An 18,760-nucleotide genomic window follows, 5' to 3' on the forward strand; every position below is an offset into this window, starting at 1 on the left:
ACCCAGACTCTGAGTCTCCCTCACGTATTTCAGAAAACGGGAACGAATCCTATCTTGCTGGGTGGCTATAGCCTGAAGCCATCCCGTGCAAAGGGACAGGAGTGAGGAAAATTAGAAGGACCCCACTGTGTGGAAGGTGTTTGGTATGGGATCGGTGTCTCTGAATTCTTCTTTGCCTTCTGCTCTCTTTTTTTTTTCCCCGCTGGAAAACACATGCACACACACACACACACACACACACCATGTCAGCCAATGGCTGGGTACACTTAATCCCCTAGGATGTGTTTCTTTCCACTCAATGATTTGCATTGCTTTGTTCAAGTTTGGACAGCTTCCACGTAGCTTCCATTTGTATAGGTTTTCCGTTTGGGAGCATTAAACTATAGGGAGAATCTTTTTAGGGGGTCGGGTCAAGGCAGGAGGAAACTGGCTCAAGGAGGACACATTTCTCCTCTCTGTAAGACACACTTTGTGCCCCTACTACCTGTGTGAGGGGATTCCCTGCCAGCCCAACCCCCCCTTTTAAAACAAAAATTTTTTAAAGTTTATTTATTTATTTTGAGACGGAGACAGCTTGAGCAGGGAGGGGCAGAGAGAGAGAGAGAGAGAGGGAATCCCAAGCAGGCTCTGCACTGCCAGCACAGAGCCCGACACGGCTCTGTTTGGTATGTTGTGTATTGTGTAATGTCACGAAACCGTGAGATCGTGACCTGAGCCGAAACTGAGAGTCAGACCGGACGCTTCATTGACTGAGCCAACCCAGGCCCCCCAGCCCAACCCTGATAAGATGCCTCAGTAAGTGTGCAAATAATTCAACGTGGCCCTTCCCAGGGGCCTCCGACACCATTTGCACCCTCATCCCTGAACACACGACATATGGAAAATTCTGGCAGGGCACAGCGCTAGAATCAGTAAAGAGCAATAATGGATGCCTTTGGTTCTGGAAGTCACAAAAGCAGAAGTTGGACTCCAGGCTTGGCTTTTCTTTATTTCTCTCGCACTTCACAAGCTGAAGGATGCCATGTGGAGGCAACGGTAGGCTTTGCAGCAGTCCCTCGCTCAGGGAACCGCCAGGCCACCATCCAGCCACCTCCGCTACCAGTCTTATTGGGGGACTGTCTGCCATGGCCGTCTAGAACATTCAAATGGACAACATGGCTGCAGATACGCCCCCCACGCCACCCCTGGCATTAACGGTCCTTCTCGCTTCTTCTTGCCCAGCATTACCCAGCCCTCTTCCCCCTGCAGTCACCAAGCACATGAGCCATTCAAGCATGCAGCTATTTTTACTAGAGTGTGAAGGATTCTCAGTACAAACTATATTTAACAGGAGGTTAAAGTTCACATTACACAATCAGTGGGGCACAGGATTAAATCATTAAACAGCCTGTTCTAGGCTCTTCCTGCTTTTCTCTACAAGCGGGCTTTCAGTCCTGAGCCTTCTTTCAGTTTAGCCTGCAGATGCCTTGAGGTCTTGGTTTTTTTGCAAGAAAGACTTATTCTTTTTCTTTTTCAAAAATTTTTTAATGTTTACTTACTTTTTGAGAGAAAGAAAGAGAGAGACAGAGCATGAGTGGGGGAGGGGCAGAGAGAGAGGGAGACACAGATCCGAAGCAGGATTCAGGCTCTGAGCTATCAGCACAGAGCCTGACGTGGGGCTCGAACCCACAAGCTGCGAGATCACGACCTGAGCCAAAGCCAGACGCTTGACTAACTGAGCCAGCCAGGCGCCCCGAAAGTCTTTTTCTTTTCAGGCCTCCTGTGTCTCAGATGGAGATTTTCTCATGGCATCAGGACCTCTGATTTAGCAGGAACCTGTGAGGGAATGTTAAGTGAAGCCCTTCCAGTGTTGGAAGATCTAGCCTAGAAATTCTGAAAAACACAAGCCATCCATCTGGAGGCTCAAACTGATGCTCGCCGACAACCATCGCTGGCTTTTCAGAGCAAGGTACTAACAAGGGGCTGGGGTCAAGGGTGTTCGTGTCAGAGCAGGAATGAAGAGGAGGGGTCTAAACCGCCTCATCACTAGGAGAGGCACCCGAGAGCAGGGTCCTGGGCTTGGTGTGCATTGTGACGCGTTGCCCACATGGTCCCTCAGCTGCTGGAGGAGCTGCCTACAAACAGCCTCAGCCAGTGGCCTGGGCAGGAAGGGCCTCCACTCAAGAGTCACCTCGTTCAAGGTGACACCCCCCTTCCTGGGGGAGCCTGCATGCAGTGACTGGTCAGGGTTGCAGGGTTGCCTTATGAAGGGCTGGCCTGAACTCAGGACAACTGGAAAACAGCATCCCTGCCTCAGAGCCCCCTGGGTGGGGGGCAGGGGGTAGGGTGTCGGTTCGTTAGGCCTTCCGTTAAGACTGCCTCCTGCATGGCCTCTGCCTCTGGTACGGGTGCAGGTCTCAAGAGCGCCTCCCAAAACGCTCCCGCCTGCAATCCGGGTCTCAGAGTCTGCTCCCCGGAGAGCCCCACCTGCCTGCAACAAGGACCAGAGAACTTGGTAACACTTCTTAACCTATAAGACATTCCCCGCTCTGCTTTTTTGTTGCCGGTGCCGGCTGCCGGAAAGCTCTTCGGATGCACACGGCAAATGCTCTTGGGCAGACCCAGCAAGTAGCAAGGATATCCCTGGTGAGAGGATTACAGAGGCAGGATGTCACTCCCTATCCTAGACCAATGCAGTGAGGACCTGTATTTTATTTTATTTTTTTAAGGTTTATTTATTTTGAAAAAGAGAGAGCGAGAAAAACAGAGTGCAAGCAGGGGAGCGGCAGCGAGGGAGAGAGAGAATCCCAAGCAGGCTCCGCGCTGTCCCGTCGGCGGGGAGCCTCACTTAGGCTCGACCTCACGGACCATGAGATCATGACCTGAGCCAAAATCAAGAGTCGGACGCTCCACCGCCTGAGCCACCCAGACGCCCGGAGAACCTGTATTTTAACAAGATCCCCAGATGATTCATATGTGTGTTAATGTTTGGTAAGCACGAGATGATTGGATGAGAAACGACTGAGCGGGAACGTTTACCAGTCGCAAGGAAGTATCCTGCCCCCTTGTTTGCTGCATAATAGGAGTCATCTGTTTTTAGCTCTCAAGTTATTTTTTCCTACGAAGAGGACTTTAAAAACCCATTATTTTGCCCCAGTCCGATCGCAGGCAAAAGGGCGGAAGACGGAGGCAGATGGTCAGGCAGCAGATAGCTCCGGTTAGGGAACCTGGCTGCCACATTAAGCAGACCAGGGAAAAGCGTGGACGTAGAGTCCAAACGCAAAGTCAGTGGCAGCAGGTTCTTGGAGCGTAGAGGATGCGATGCGACAGATGAACTTGGAGCTTTCCCAAATGACCCCACGGAAGCTGGTAGAAGACAGCCCCCCGGGGGCAGGCACACACACAGGCGGGCAAAGGGACGCACTCCCACCCATCCTCTTAACCCGGCTGTCTGAGGATTTTCAGCAGTCCTTCACTGACAAGGAACTGACTTCTACTAGAAGGACAAGAGTTTGTGGTAGGGACAATGAGACGTTTCCAAGGCATCCTTCCTAGGAAGGATGCGGTCATTCTCAGCGGGTCCTTCCGTGGCTCACGAACCGCTGCAGTAAGCCGTCTGTCTGGATTTCTTTACAGATAGACCTGTAGGCCGGGTTGTCCTGTAACTGTGTCTTCCAGCAAAAGTCCTAGAGAGCAGCACAGGACAGGTGAGTGGTGCTCATACAGAGTGACGCTGAGCCACAACTGATTCGCGTCTGGCTGTGGCCTGTTCTCTTTCAAGGGCAGCATGGGGAGGGGAGCCGCCATGTGACCAGGACCCCCCAAGGGAAGGGTGAGCGTCAGCAGATATACAGGGGAGACGTGGGAGGGTCCCGGTCCTCGATGAAATGTGTCTCCCACTCAGCGCAGCTACAGACCCAGAGCAGAGCACAATGGCGCAGCTGTGGGCACTTCTGAGAAGTGGCAGCAGGCAGATCGGGGAGGGAGACCAGAAATCCAAGTGCCACTGAACCAGCAGTGAGTTTCCCACTTGTTTGACAGTGTATCCGCAGTCTGGATTGGGGGCAGCCCCGAACTTGGAAGTGCACACGTGTGGATTGAGAGATCTCCCTCTAGTTCTGGCTCAAGGTGAAGTGAACACAGGGGGGCTGTTCTTTATCCTTCCTTTCGCCATTCTCTCACAGCGGGCCCCCAGGCGATCAGAGCAGTGGCAGTGACAGCGTGGACAGGGCCCCTTTCCTCTCTGTTGGGAGGAGTTGTTTCTCCGAAGAATGGGGGCGACCCATTCCTTTTTTTCTCTCTGTTTCCCCACCACTTGGCCCTGAATGTGGACACATGTATGGGAGGTGAACAGCACAGTAGGATAAATAGAGCACTAGCTCTCTGTCCAGAGGACGGCCAAGGGGAGCCAGAGTGCTAGAAAGTGCGAGGGAGGTGGCGAAAAGGGAGGAACTTGGGCAAACGGCCCCACCAAGCTGTTCAGAAACTGCTGGGCTCAACCCTGTGCTGTGCATTGGATCTGCCCTTAAACAGCACACCGAAGACTCTGAGAACCGAATTAAGGGGTAGACCACCACCCAAGTCCCAGATGGACAGCAGCCTCCCAGCCCCCACAGGGGGAACACCCATGGGGAAAGGCTGCGTCCCTCCGAAGATTCTGAAAACAAGACGACGCTGAAACTACAACCGACAGAAGGCTGGCAGACCTTTCAGCCTGAATCCATCTGGGTTGATCGTCTATGAAAACACAAATACCAACCTTTACATAACATGGAAACAAAACCCAGGTCGTGTAACGTATGGTTCAAAACTGCCGGGATACCATCCAATATCACTCTGTGTATTCGTTTTCTATAGCTAGAGACAAGTGGCCACAAACTTAGTGGCTTCAAACAATACCCTCTTTTTTTTTTTTTTTATTTTAAAGTTTTGTTACATCCGAAGTCCAAAATCAGTCTCACTGGGCTAAGGTCCAGGTGTGGGCAGGGCTGGCTCCTTTTGGAGGCTCTGTGGGAGAATTGTTTCCTTGCCTTTTCCAGCTTTGAGCGGCTGCCCACACTCCTTGACTCATGGACCCCTTGCTCTGTCTTCAAAGCAAGCAACTGAACATTCCTCCGACCCTTCTTCCATAGCCATATCCCTTTCTGACCACAGCCAGGAAACATGCTCTGCTTTTAAAGATGCTTGTGATTATAGTTGGCCCGCCAGTAAATCTTTCCATCTCAAGGTCAGCTGATAAGCAATTTTAATAGTGTCTGCGACCTCACTTCCTTCTGCCCTGCAATGTAACATAGTCACAGTTTCCGGGAACGAGAACAAGGACATCTTTGAGGGAGACTTTATTCTGCCTACCACCCTCAGCATACGAAGAGCCATCAAATCTCAGCTCACATGAAAACAGACAATCAACAGACGCCGGCACCAAAAGGATGCAGATGTTGGCATTTTCCGGCAAGGACTTTAAAGCATCTATTATAAAATATTCCAAGAACGAAGGGAGAGCACTCTTGAAATGAATGGAGAGATGGAAAGTCTTAGCAGGGAAAGATAAAGGGTAAAGGATAGCCAGATATAAATTTTAGAATTAAAACACGCAATAAACAAAATTTCAAAGCCTGATGGATATACCAATAGAAATTATTCAGTCTAAACAACAGACGAGAAAAATTGGGGAGGGGGGGGGGGGTGGGGGAAGATGAACAGAATCTCCGGAACCAGTGAGACCATACCAAAATGTCTTAACCTTTGTGTCATTCAGGTCCCAGAGGAGCAGAGAGAATGCAGGGCAGAAAAAAAAATACTGGAAAAAAAAATAATGACTAAAAACTACGCAAATTTTGCAAAAGGCATAACCCTATAGATTCAAGAAGCTCGATGAACTCCAGAGAGGATAAACATTTATATAAAAAAATCCACGCCCAAACACATCCTAATCAAACTGCTAGAAACCAAGAGGAAGCAGCCAGAAATACGACATAGAACAGATCAGTTCAAATGACTGTGCATTTCTTAGCAAAAAGCAGAAATTGACCGATGCAAACAACTGGCAGATTTCTGCTCATCAAAGTAGCAGGAATTTTAACAATTACTACTATCTGGTGTTAGGGTCAAAGAACACGTTAGTGGGAAGAGACATAGGAACATTTATGAGAGGCATTTTCTATCAGAATTGTCAATCTATACACCTTTTAACCCCTCATTCCACTTCTAGAAATTCACCCTAAAACAATACTCGTACATGTGCTCAACGATATTTATTGCGGCATCGTATGTAATGGCCAGTAAACACATTAGTTAATAAGAACGTTTATCAATTATTAACAGAGAATCATATTTAACTAAATTACAGAACACCACACTATGTAATGTATGTAATATACTTTTTAGAGCAATTACATTGGAGGGGCACCTGGGTGACTCAGTCGGTTAAACATCCGACTTGGTAAATGATAAAGACATTTGTCAAATAGAACACCCCCCCCCCCCAGAACACACACGCACATCAGGTTTTATGGAGTCTATTAAGTGCCGAGAAACAGAAGATCTGGAAGGACAAAAGCCAAACTGATACCAGTGGTTGTTTCTGAGGAGTAAGACAGGAAGGATGGAAAACTTACTTGCACTTTTTACTTCATATATCTGTGCATGCGTATGTGTGTGCACGTTAACAAAGAAGAAGTATTATTTTGACATTTTTAAAACGGTAAAAGGCATACCTATGCAAGTTTAGTAACAGTGTCCTCCAGTGTTCTGACCCTAGAAATTTACCAACTAGTCTCTCGCTGTTTTCTGGGGATTTAGCATTTTATTTTATTTATTTTAATTTTTTAAAATGTTTATTTATTTTTGAGAGACGGCGTGAGCGGGGGAGGCACAGAGAGAAAGGGAGACAGAGGATCCGAAGCAGGCTCTGAGCTGTCAGCACAGACCCCGATGCGGGGCTCAGACCCACAAACCGTGAGATCATGACCTGAGCCCAAGTCGGACGCTTAACCGACGGAGCCACCCAGGCGCCCCAGATTTAACATTTTATTCACTTCCTTTAAGGAAACCAAATCCTCCCATTCAGCATCTCCTAGTGTGTAAGTTTCCTACTGCTGCATAATAAATTACTCCAAGGTTTACTAGCTCAAGATGCTCAAAATGTATTATCTCATCTAGGTTTTGAGGCTCGGGAACCCAGAGTGTCTTGGTGGGGTGCCTCTGGTCCGCGTCTCCCATAGGCTGCAGTCAAGACATTGGCCGGGGCTGTTAGTCATCTGAAGGCTTGAGTAGGCCTAGAGGATCACATTCTAGTCTCTCGCCTAACTCCCGGCAAGAGAACTCAATTCCTCACTGGCTGGTGGTCAGAGGCCTCAGCTCCCCTTCACACAGGTCTCTTTGCAAGCTGCTCACAGCATGGGAGCTGACTTTCCTTAGAGCGATTGGTCGAAGAATGAGATAAAGTGGCCGAGATGGAAACCGCAATGACTTCTAGGACTTCTACGAGGCTATAGAAGTGATAGTATATAGGGGATATACTATCACTTCGGCTATAATGCATTGGTCACACAGACTGACCTTAGTACAATGTGGGGGGAGAACACAATACCAGAAGGCAGAGAGCATTGAGAGCTACCTGGAAGACCGGCTGCCAACATTAAATTTTGCCCGACACTCTTTCTCTTCTGCTTGTTCAAGTTCACACGCTTTCTAAGAACTTGTAAAGTTCAACTCTGTCTTTACAGCATCACTGGTGCATTTAGGGGTCCAGGAGCATCCAGTCCAACATCAAAAGAAAACTTTATGGGATGTCTGGGTGGCTCAGTCGGTTAAGCATCCAACTCTTGGTTTCCACTCAGGTCATGATCTCATGGGTACGTGAGTTCAAGCCCCAAGTTGGATTCTGTGCTGATAGCGTGGAGCCTGCTTGGGATTTTCTCTCTCCTTCTCTCTCTTCCCTCTCCCACCTGTATACACTCGCACACACACTCTCTAAAAAAAAAAAAAAAAAAAAAAAAAAAAAAAAAACAAAAAACCAACAACGCTATGGACCAATAGGAAATCCCAGATCACAGAGCCCCCGCATTTTCCTGTAAACAAGGGAATTTTTATTTCCCTGAAATGATGATTAGGAACAGTTGGGGAAACTGCAAATGTACATAATTGATCAAGGAGAAAAACACAGGGAATAAACGGGCATCTCAATGAGAATCCTTTCAACAAGGAGTCATGTGACTTGTTCCCACCCTACAGCCCAACCTTTACTCCTCACAAGTCAGGGCAATCATCTCTCCTCCCAAGTGGAACTTCCCATAAGCCATGGAGGCAAGGAAGCAGAAACGCTTGCCAGCTCATAGATCAACATAAAGACTACCAGAATCTTCTGTCACAGAAAATTTGGGAAGGCAACCAATAAAATCTGGGAGTTAAAAGATATCTCTGTCTCTGCACAAAAACAATATGAAGGACATCAAAGTGTGGCCTTATCTGCGAACTTGGAAGAGAATTTCCTGACGTGTGTATGTTCCTGATTGCAAACGACGTGCGCTGTGGTCTTAGGAGCATAACTGAACGGTACTATTCTTTAAAATTTTTTTTTAACTTTATTCATTTTTGAGAGACAGAGAGAGACAGAGCATGAGCGGCGAAGGGGCAGAGAGAGAGAGGGAGACACAGAATCCGAAGCAGGCTCTAGGCTCTGAGCTGTCAGCACAGAGCCCGGCGCGGGGCTCGAACTCATGAACTGCAAGATTGTGACCTGAGCCAAAGTTGGACGCTTGACCGACTGAGCCACCCAGGTGCCCCCTGAATGGTACTATTCTATACAGTTTAGACTCAGCCAAACATCTAAGTCTTTCATAATATGCTTGCAGATAGGGTGTAGAAATAAAAGAGTTGATTCATCATAGATTGAGCAATCCTTACGCAAAGACTATTGATTAAATCATCGTTGTCAACTTGAAAGAAGTTAACACGCCTCAGGGCTTTGAATTTGGGCTTGCCTCGTTCAACATTTTTATAAACTATTTGGAAAAAGACAAGTAAAATGTGCCGCTTATGTTTTCAAGTATTACAGAGTGAGGCAGGAGAGCCAAGAAGCTGGATTATAAAATCAGAATTCCCAGAGGTCTCCGACGGGCTGAAATGATAGGCCAGAACTCACGACGTGGAAATGGGTGGAAGCGAACAGCATAACATCCTGCCCAGGTGCCAAATGGGAGAGAGCGGGCCTGGAACCAGTTAATGCAGAAAAGCTTTCGGTGAGCTACGGATTTAAGGTAAGTCAGCAGTCCGCCTGCTCTGCCGAAAAGGCAATGCAAAAACCTCAGTCTGCAGTTGTAACAAACAGAGCTCAGATCCACGGAGATCTTGGTCTGATGGATCCCACACTGTGAATCTGTGGATCCCTAGAATGATTGACAGAGTCCTCTAGGAGCAGAATACCTGCGAACTCCCAGATGATACAATTCTCTGCATATAACATTCCCAAGTGACCCATCTAGTAATTCTATCCAAAAAGAAGAAGGAAAAAAAAAAATAGAGATGAGTTTGTTTTATTCTTTATTTGTTCAAACGATATTTATTTAGAAAAAATATATATTTGCCAGGTATGCTGCTAAAAGCCAGTAACATGGAGGTGCTTGGGACATATCCACCTTCTCCCAGTTATTCATTCAAACCCTAATAGAGCGTCAAGAGATCTGGTCGATGTAATTAAGGTTCCAGATCAGTTGGCCTTACGATAGGGTCGGACCCCAATTGCATGAGTACTTGAAACGCAGAGAGTTTTTTCGGGTTGGTGGCATAAGAGTGAGTTGGAGGTTCAAAGCATAAGAAGGATTCTATGCACCATTGCTCACTGGAAGGTGAAGGGGGGCCACATGGTAGGAGTGCAGGTGGCCTCTGGTTGCTGAGAGGGACCCCCAGCTGAGAAGTCAGCAGGGAAACAGAGACCTCAGCCCTACAACCACGAGGCAATGGATTCAGCCACAAGAATCAGCTTAGAGGACGACCCAGAGCCCCAGCGAACCACAGCCCCAGCCAACACCTTAATTTAAGCCCAGTGAGACCCTGAGCACAGGATGCATCCACACCACACCCAGGCTTCTGACCTACAGAAATTGGGTAATAAACTCGCGGTTGTTTTACAATACTTTGTGCCAATTTATTTACAGCAATAGAAAGCTAACACAGGTGATAAAGAAACAACAGCCACACAATGAGGTAAGTGCCCTGATGGAGCAAAGTCGCAGGGTACATGGTTGATGGTCAATTTCAGCATCAATTTCCCCCTTCTCTTCCCTCGGTGAATCTCGGTTTTGTTCACTCCTCATCCATACATACAAACGTGGCCACTAACTGCACCCCAAGCCCCCAATGTGGGGCTGATCAGTCTAAAACAGGGTTTCCCTGGGGGTGCCTGGATGGCACAGTCGGTTAAGCATCCGCCTCTTGATCTCAGCTCAGGTCGTGATCTCACGGTTGGTGAGTTTGAGCCCACATGGCGCTCTACTCTAATGGTGCGGATCCTGCTTGGGATTCTGTCTCTCCTTCCCTGTTCCCCTCCCCTACTTGTACGTGCTCTCTCTCCCTCTCCCTCTCTCTATTAATAAATAAACATAAAAAATTTAAAATGGGGTTTCTCAATTTTGGCATTATTGACGTTTTGGCCTAGATAATTCTTTATTGTGGGGGTTATCCTGTGCATTGTACGGTATTTATCAGCATCTCTGGCCTCTACTTTTTTTTTAATTTTTTTAAGTTTTATTTATTTATGAGAGAGAGAGAGAGACAGCATGAGTGGGGGAGGGGCAGAGAGAGAGGGAGACACAGAATCTGAAACAGGCTCCAGGCTCTGAGCTGTCAGCACAGAGCCCGATGCGTGGCTCGAACTCACGAACTGTGAGATCATGACCTGAGCCGAAGTCAGACGCTTAACCGACTGAGCCACCCAGCTGCCCCTGGCCTCTACTCACCATATGCTAGTGACACACACTCCCCCTGTCCTCCATTCATGGCAATCAAATCTGTCTCCAGATATTGCCAAGTGATAAGGGCGGGGAGGGATGAGGAGCAAAATCACCCCCAGCTGAGAACCATCCATCTAAAAGTGCGCTTACGTGCCTTGCTAATGTTTGGTTCAAGAACAGGTATGTGACCACTTTGGAGAATGAGTGGTAAAGAGAAGGCTTTGGAAGGTTCCAGATGTTGTTATGCGCAGATTTGAGCACTGGGCCTTCTGTGGCCATGTCAAACCCAGCCTGGGGACAGAGCCATCCCGAGGTCTACCCTACCTCTAGATTACTGGTTATGTAAGCCAATTGATTCCTTACTGTTCGAGACGATTCAAGATTGTTCAGGAGAATTCAAGGCACATCTGGGTTTTGCAGCCAACAGTCGCCTAACTGGTGCCAACGTACAAGATGCTGTCAAAGTCCAGGGGAAGATGTACGTCACAAGCCGAGTCAGGAAAGAAAAAGCAAAAGAAAAGAAGGTAGGCCCAGAAGAGTTTATGGAGTGCTTTCACATCGTATTTAAAAAAAAAAAAAAAACAACTCTCTTAAATTTCAAAATGTGTGATACAATATTATTAAGTACAGTCACCAATGCCGTACGTCACATCCCCATGACTTATTTATTTCCTAACTGAAAGTTTGTAGCTTTTGACCCCCTTCATCCATTTTGCCCACCCCCTGCCCCCTCCCACCTCTGGCAACCACCAATCTGTTCTCCGTATACCTATGAGCTTGGTTTTTTTATTCGTTTGTTTTTTTAGGTTCCGTATCTAAGTGAGATCATACGGTATTTGTTTTTCTCTAACTTATTTCCCTTAGCCTAACTCTCTCGAGATCCATCCATGTTGTCACAAATGGCAAGATTTCCATCTTATTTATGGCTGAATAATATCCCGCTGTGTCCACACGACATCTTCTTTATCCATCCATCTGTCGGTGGACACTTAGGTTGTTTCCATAGTTGGCTATTGTGAATAACACTGCGTGTCTTCTTAAGTTTATGTTCTTATTTGTTTCCGATAAATGTCCAGAAGTGGAATTGCTGAATCCTATGGTAGTTCTAGTTTTCATTTTTTGAGGAACCTCCATACTGCGTTCCAGAGCGGCTGCACCAATTTACATTCCCACCAACAGCGCACAAGGGCTCCTTTCCCCCACATCCTTGCCAACGCTTATTATTTCTTGTCTTTTTTGGTGATGCCATTCTGATGGGTGTGAGGTGACACCTCGTTGTGGTTTTGACTTGCATTTCTCTGATGATGAGCGATGTTGAGCATCTCTTCCCGTGTCTGTTGGCCATCTGGATTCTTCCTTGGGGAAGAAAATGTCTATTCGGATCTGCACATTTTTTTGATTAGCTTTTTTTTTTCTTTTGCTACTCAGTTGTATGCATTCTTTATATATTTTGGATATTAACCCCTTCTCAGATATAGCATTTGCTGATTTGTTTTATAGTATTGGTTTTTGCCCATTCTGTAGCTTGCCATTTTTTGTTGATGGTTTCCTTCGCCGTGCAGAAACGTTGTGGTTTGATGTGGTCCTGCTGTTTATTTTTGCTTGTGTTCCTTTTGCTCTTAAAGGTGTCAGTCACATCACACCTTTGATCCTAAGCACCCTGGAAGAAGATACTATTATCTTCACCTTACATCTCAGGAAAGTTAACGGCTTGTCCATTGTTATGAGACAAGGATGGGTCAAGTTCAAACCCCGGGCTTCTGATACCAGATAGGCTCCCCCCACCCCCACTCTTTATTTGAACCATGACTTCTTTTATATCAAAAAATATATATATAACATATAATCTATATATAAATATATATAATATATAATTTTATGCTCAAAAATATTTGATATCCTAGACAAAAGTTCAAAATTTTGAGTGAAGGGTCCGAGGTTTCCCATAAGCCCACCTCTACTGTCACTCCAAAAGATACAGTCTCATCTCTCCAGAAAATCACTCCAGCCGGGACTTTCCTGAGGTTTCCCCCACTTATACTTCCTTGTTGGTTTTTTCCCTGTTTCTTCACCATTATTTTATCAAGGCCCAGTTTATTCCTGAAATTACATAAGGTAGCCCAAGTTTTTGGTGATTTTTCTTCCTCTTAACTCAGAGCATTTACGATGCGCATGTTGCCAGACGCACTTAAGCCTCACCAGATGGGGCCCGAATAGTAGTCATTCTAAAAGAGCTCACCACGTTGGTCCCCACCTGCTTATCCAGGTGTATGCTTATCACCATCCCCCTTCTCTTTCTGGGTCTCCTCACTGAGGTCTTCCTCTGGGGACACTTCACCCCCATTCCTGCAACCCCTCTCACCACGAGAACTCCACTGGCTGCACCAAGCAGTCCGCCCTGAAAACAGAAGGACACCTTTCCTAGTCTGTCCCTCTCGGTCACCTGGAAACCAAAGCAGCTTTGCACGTGCCTGGGCGCTCATACATCCCATACCCCAAAGACAGAGCCCAGCAAAAACCAGCTTCTTCCACCTCCGTCTGCAGCCCTTTTCCTAATGTGGCTTTGCTGTGGAGGCACAGACCCCATGCTGCTCCTCTAGTCTTTGTCTCTATTTCTAGAAATGATATCAGCCACCGGGTTTTGGATGCTTACTTTGGGCCAGACGTTATGCTAAGCACCTGCCAAGCTACCTCATTTAATCCTTACCACCGCCAGATTGGGCAGCTATCCTCATGAGGCACCTTTTACAAGATGGTCTCTTACAGCTAAAAAAGCTTACGGAGCTTGGGTAAGGTCCTACAGCTGATCCAAGAAGTCCTTGCTTAATCTACACGTACGCTGCTCTCAAGGTACTACAGTAACAACTTCCTCCTGTCTCCCGCGGTCAAAATCAAAAGCCCTTTGAAAATGAGCTCATGCAAGGCGGTCCCTCTAGCACCTGGTCTGCAGACACCCTCTGACATGCTGCATGTATTATTACAAGTCATTGTGAACGTGCATTGAGTGCTCATTATGTTCTAAACACTTTGCACTATTAATGCACGAATCCTCAAAATGACCCTGGTTAGGTAAGTACTGTTATTGTTCCTTATTTCACAGATGAAACACACACACACACACACACACACACACACACACACACACAAGCAAAGGCACTGAATGGTTAATTAACATGCCTGAGGTCGCACAGCTAATGAGCGGCAGAGCTATGATGAGGACACAGGCAGTCTGGTGCCGGAGCCCATGCCCTCACCCCCTCTGCTACTGATTACTGCATATCTACCGTGTTCCCGTGTTTTCTCTAATCTTCCCAACGTTCCTGCAAGAGGGCTATGGCCCCAGTTTTATAACCAAGCAACCTGACCATCAGAGAGATGAAATAAACTTGCCTAAGCTCTCGGTTACTAAATGGAAACATCCAGATCCCCACCAGGTCTACCCTGTCTGTCTTTTCCTGCGTGTTTTTTTGTTTTGTTTTTTTTTCTGTAGCCCCAAGCAGGTTCCCTACTCCATCCTCCCAGCATCTCCCCGAGAGCTACAGCTCAGGTCTGTGCTCTGGGCATGGAGAAAAGGAGGAGGGCGATTAAAGAAGGTGGCGGCTGCCAGCTGCTGCTTCAAACAAAATAGATCCACATTTACAAAGGCACCAGGGCTGGTTGCCTAGCAACAACTTTCTACCTCCCCAAGCTGCTCTACCCCATCCTTAACCCACCGCACATCACACACTCCCCTTGGCCCGCAGTGGCCTCTGAGACATCCCCCTTCGAGGCCGCCTTTGTTCATTTTAACCTGATTTGCTGGGCAAATGCTCGCAGCTTGCAACTTGCAGAGAGCCCAGGAAACACGCAATTCATGCCACAGATGGCCCTGGGGCAGGCCGAACAGAGCCCTCCTCCCTGCATGGCCCAGACCTTGGCACTTGCAGGATATCTAATGCTGTGGGAAGGAGAAGGTCTCAATTTCAGGCTCTTTGTCAGATCCCTGAAGGTTTAAAAAAAGAGTTTTGTGTTTCACATATGTCAGGTTCTTTAAATAGTTCTTTGAAATAAAAGTTTGATTGGGATAGAACGAAAGTAGACTGTCTGGATTTCTTTTTTCATCTTATCTCCCATGTTTGAAGTTAGAGCCTCTTAAATTTAAACTTATCTTCAGTTCCACCAATCCAAAAGGCCTTGGGGCTATTTTTGTCCTAGACTCTTAAAGGGAGGTAGGACAAGGCAGAATACATAGTTCTCTGAGCTCTACTTTCCAGCAGAAATGACAAGGGACAGCCGTAGTGTAGCCCCCGGCAAGTCCAGAAGTTTCCGACTTCATGGTGAAGTGATGCTGACCTGAGAGCTGCATTATCACTCTCGGGGGCTCTAAGCACTTTTGTGACCATGGGTCCCTTTATCCACAAAAAGAAAAAAAAAGAAAGAAAAGAAAAAAATATTAACAATTTTGTATTTTACAGGTAGGTTGGTATGAAGACAAATACGATCCAGGCTGGAATCATTAATACATATTCATTACCTTTATTAGGATATGTTTATCTTTTTCCTAATGTCAAAAGAAATTGAAACATTTCCGTGAGCCCGTGAAAATTTATGAGTCCACACCGCTGCACCTGCTGTGCCTAATGGAGAAGACGGCGCTGCCGAGAGAGGACCAGAACACGGCAAGCATTATGGAGACACTGGTACCCAGCCCTGCACTCCGAGCCATGAGATTAGGATGAAAGTAAGATGTGGTGCCTGCACTCAAGAGGCTCGCAGCCTGGCTGGGGAGGAAGAAAAGGCCATGGCTGCAATCACCGAACCACAGATACTCAGCGTGGCCGCCACCGATAAGGTCACCAAGGCCCCTTTCTTATTTAGGGGCCCTTGCATCTCATTCCCGCCGGAAGAAATAACACATTTGAAAAATAGCAGTTTGAGAACAGTCCAGAGAGGTGGGAGGTGGCTGTGGCACGCATGGTGATGGATTGGACATTGGGGTTAAAGAATAGCCAAGGAAGATTTCTGGGTTGGGGGCTTGAGTGGCCATCTTCAGAGACAAGAAATATGGAAGAATGGATTGCAGAAGGAAGTAAGTTCCGTGTTGGGCAGGTGGAGTTCCGTGTTGGGCACTCAATGTGTGTTGGGCAAGTGAGTTCCGTGTTTGGCAGCTCTGATGCCCAGAGCTAGAGACTGGGGTGTTATAGCAGATGCTGGCACTTGACATTCATTTTCTACCTGAAGGCAGCTTATGTTAGCACCGGCAACTCCCTGCCTTGTTCTGGCCTCAGAATAAGGAATAGATAGCCTATCCATAGGATGAGATGGAATTGCAAGAGAGTTAATGCTCTGGAAGCAGCCCTCATCCAGTGATGGGTAGAAAGTTGGGAGGTCTAGGGGCGCCTGGGTGGCTCAGTCAGTTGAACGTCCGACTTCAGCTCAGGTCATGATCTCACAGTCCGTGAGTTCGAGCCCCGCATCGGGCTCTGTGCTGACAGCTCAGAGCCTGGAGCCTCCTTCAGGTTCTGTGTCTCCCTCTCTCTCTGACCCTCCCCCGTTCATGCTCTGTCTCTCTCTGTCTCAAGAATAAATAAACATTAAAAAAAATTAAAAAAAAGAAAGTTGGGAGGTCTATGTCCAACTTTGTCAATTATCCTCTAGTTGGGGTAACTTTGAGGCACAGACTATACAGAATTCCCCAGTGAGACAGAGTTTCTAGAGCCCTGGGGTGAGGTTGGAAACATCCTGGCCAGACTTTGTGAGTAAGAGGTTTCTTTGGGCGAAGGGCTGTATGGTCAGTTCCAGGACCTTGTGCATCTAGAAAGGAAGGATTGACATTCTTAACAATCGTCAACTTCCAGTTTGACTACTTGCTTACGGACCGAGAGCTTGCCGACTCGAAAAAACAGCCCATTCCATTTTCAGGTGGATCTAGTCACTAGGAAGTTCTTTCTTGAAATGAAGTAACACATTATGACTTCTATCTTTTGCTTCTTTTTCTTTTCCTAATTAAAAGCTTTATCTTAGGAAAAGAAAAAGTGTGTGATCCAGTGGTTTTTAGTATAGTCACAGAATTGTGCCACCATTTCCACCACCAATTTTTGAACACATCCATCCCCTCGAAAGGAAACACCATACCCATTAACAATCATCAGTCTCTCCTAATCCTCCTAGCCCTAGGTAACCGCTAATCTATTTTCACTCTATAGATTTGCATTATTCTGGACGCCTCACGTAAATGAGCTCATAAAATGTGTGGTCTTCTTTGAATGGCTTCTTTCACTTAGGATCATGTTTTCAATGTTTGTCCATAGGGTACCATGTTATTGGTACTTCAGTCCTTTTTATTGCCAAATAATATTCCATTGTGGATAAATCATATGTATTTTTTAATCGAGTCATCAATTCATGAACGTTTGTGTTGTTTCCACTTTGGGCTATTGTTATTTTTTTTTTAATGTTTATTTTTGAAAGAGAGACAGAGTGTGAGCGGGGGAGGGGCAGAGAGCAAGGGAGACAGAATCTGAACCGGGCTCCAGGCTCTGAGCCGTCAGCACAGAGCCTGATGCGGGGCTTGAACTCATGACCGCAAGATCATGACCTGACCCGAAGTCGGACACCTAACCGACTGAACCACCCAGGAGCCCCCTACTTTTGGCTATTATTAAATAAGATTGCTATAAACAGTTGTGTACGTGTTTTTGTGTGGATAGATTTTAACGTGTCTTGAGTGTATCTAGGACTGAAATTGCTAGGTGCTGTGGTAATTCCATGTTTGTCTTTTTGAGGAACTGCGGACTGCTTTCCAAGATGATCAGCACCCTTTTACATTCCAGTCAGAGTAGTGTGAGAGGGATCTACTTTCTCCCCATTCTCGCCAACAATTGTTATTTGATGTCCTTTTTATTACAGTAATCACAGTGGGTGTAAAGGTAGTTGTGGTTTTGATTTGTGTTTCCCTAATGACTAATAAGGTTAGAGGCTTTTCATGTACTTATTGCCCATTTGTATATATTCTTTGAAGAATTGTCTATTCTATTAATTGAAATATTTATCTTTATGTTATTGAACTATAAGGCTTCCTTATATATTCTAGACACAGATGGCTTACCAGATAAATGATTTGCAAGTATTTTCTCCTATTCTGTGCATTGTCTTTTTATCTTTCTTGATTGTTCCCTTTGAAGCACTAAAGCTTTAAATTTCAGTGAAAGTCCAATTTATCTATTTGTTCACCTGTTGTTTATTCCTTTGGAGTCATATCCAAGAAATCACTGTCTGACTCAAAACCATGAAGATTTATGTCTATGTTTTCCTCTAAGAGTGTTAATTCTAGTTCTTACTTTAGGTCTATAAACCATTTGAGTTAATGTTTGTATGTGGTGTGAGGTAAGGGTCCAACTTCATTTTTTCGCATGTGGCTATCCAGTTGTCCCAGTACCATTTCTTGAAAAGACTATTGTTTCCCTCATTGAATTGTCTTGGCATCCATGGTAAAAATCAACTGGTCACAAACGTGCAGGTTTATCTCTAGACTTTCAACTCTATTCCATGGATCAATCTGTCTGTCCTTATGTCAGTACCACACTGTGTTGACTACTGTGGGTCTGTAGTAAGTTTTGAAATGTAGAAGTGTGAGTGCTACAACTTTGTTCTTCTTTTTCAAAATCACGTTGGTTCTTCTTGGTACCCTTCTTTTCCGTTTCCATATGAAGTTTAGTTTGTCCATTTCTGCAAAACCAAAACCAAAACCAAAACCAAAACCAAAACCAAATGAAACCAAAGCAACCAAACAAAACAAACTGAAACAAACCAAACCCAAACAAAACAAAACACCCACAAAGGCATCAGGG

General features: G+C 46.1%; 1 long non-coding RNA gene across 3 annotated transcripts; it reads left to right on the forward strand.

Moving 5' to 3' along the window:
* The first annotated feature begins 2,495 nt into the window (after nt 1-2,495).
* Nucleotides 2,496-16,017, forward strand: LOC121027759 (uncharacterized). Of its 3 annotated transcripts, none has more exons than XR_005788913.1 (5): nt 2,496-2,970; nt 3,616-3,686; nt 9,030-9,239; nt 11,352-11,455; nt 15,454-16,017. It is a non-coding gene; the product is annotated as an uncharacterized LOC121027759 (long non-coding RNA). The 3 variants fall into 3 exon arrangements; XR_005788915.1 differs by lacking the exon at nt 15,454-16,017 and adding an exon at nt 13,551-14,831; XR_005788914.1 differs by lacking the exons at nt 2,496-2,970; nt 3,616-3,686 and adding an exon at nt 8,291-8,535.
* Nucleotides 16,018-18,760: the final 2,743 nt, after the last annotated feature.

Source organism: Herpailurus yagouaroundi, unplaced genomic scaffold (genome assembly GCF_014898765.1).
Source record: "Herpailurus yagouaroundi ecotype Mexico unplaced genomic scaffold, PumYag 77, whole genome shotgun sequence".
NCBI classification, from domain to species: Eukaryota; Metazoa; Chordata; class Mammalia; order Carnivora; family Felidae; genus Herpailurus; species Herpailurus yagouaroundi.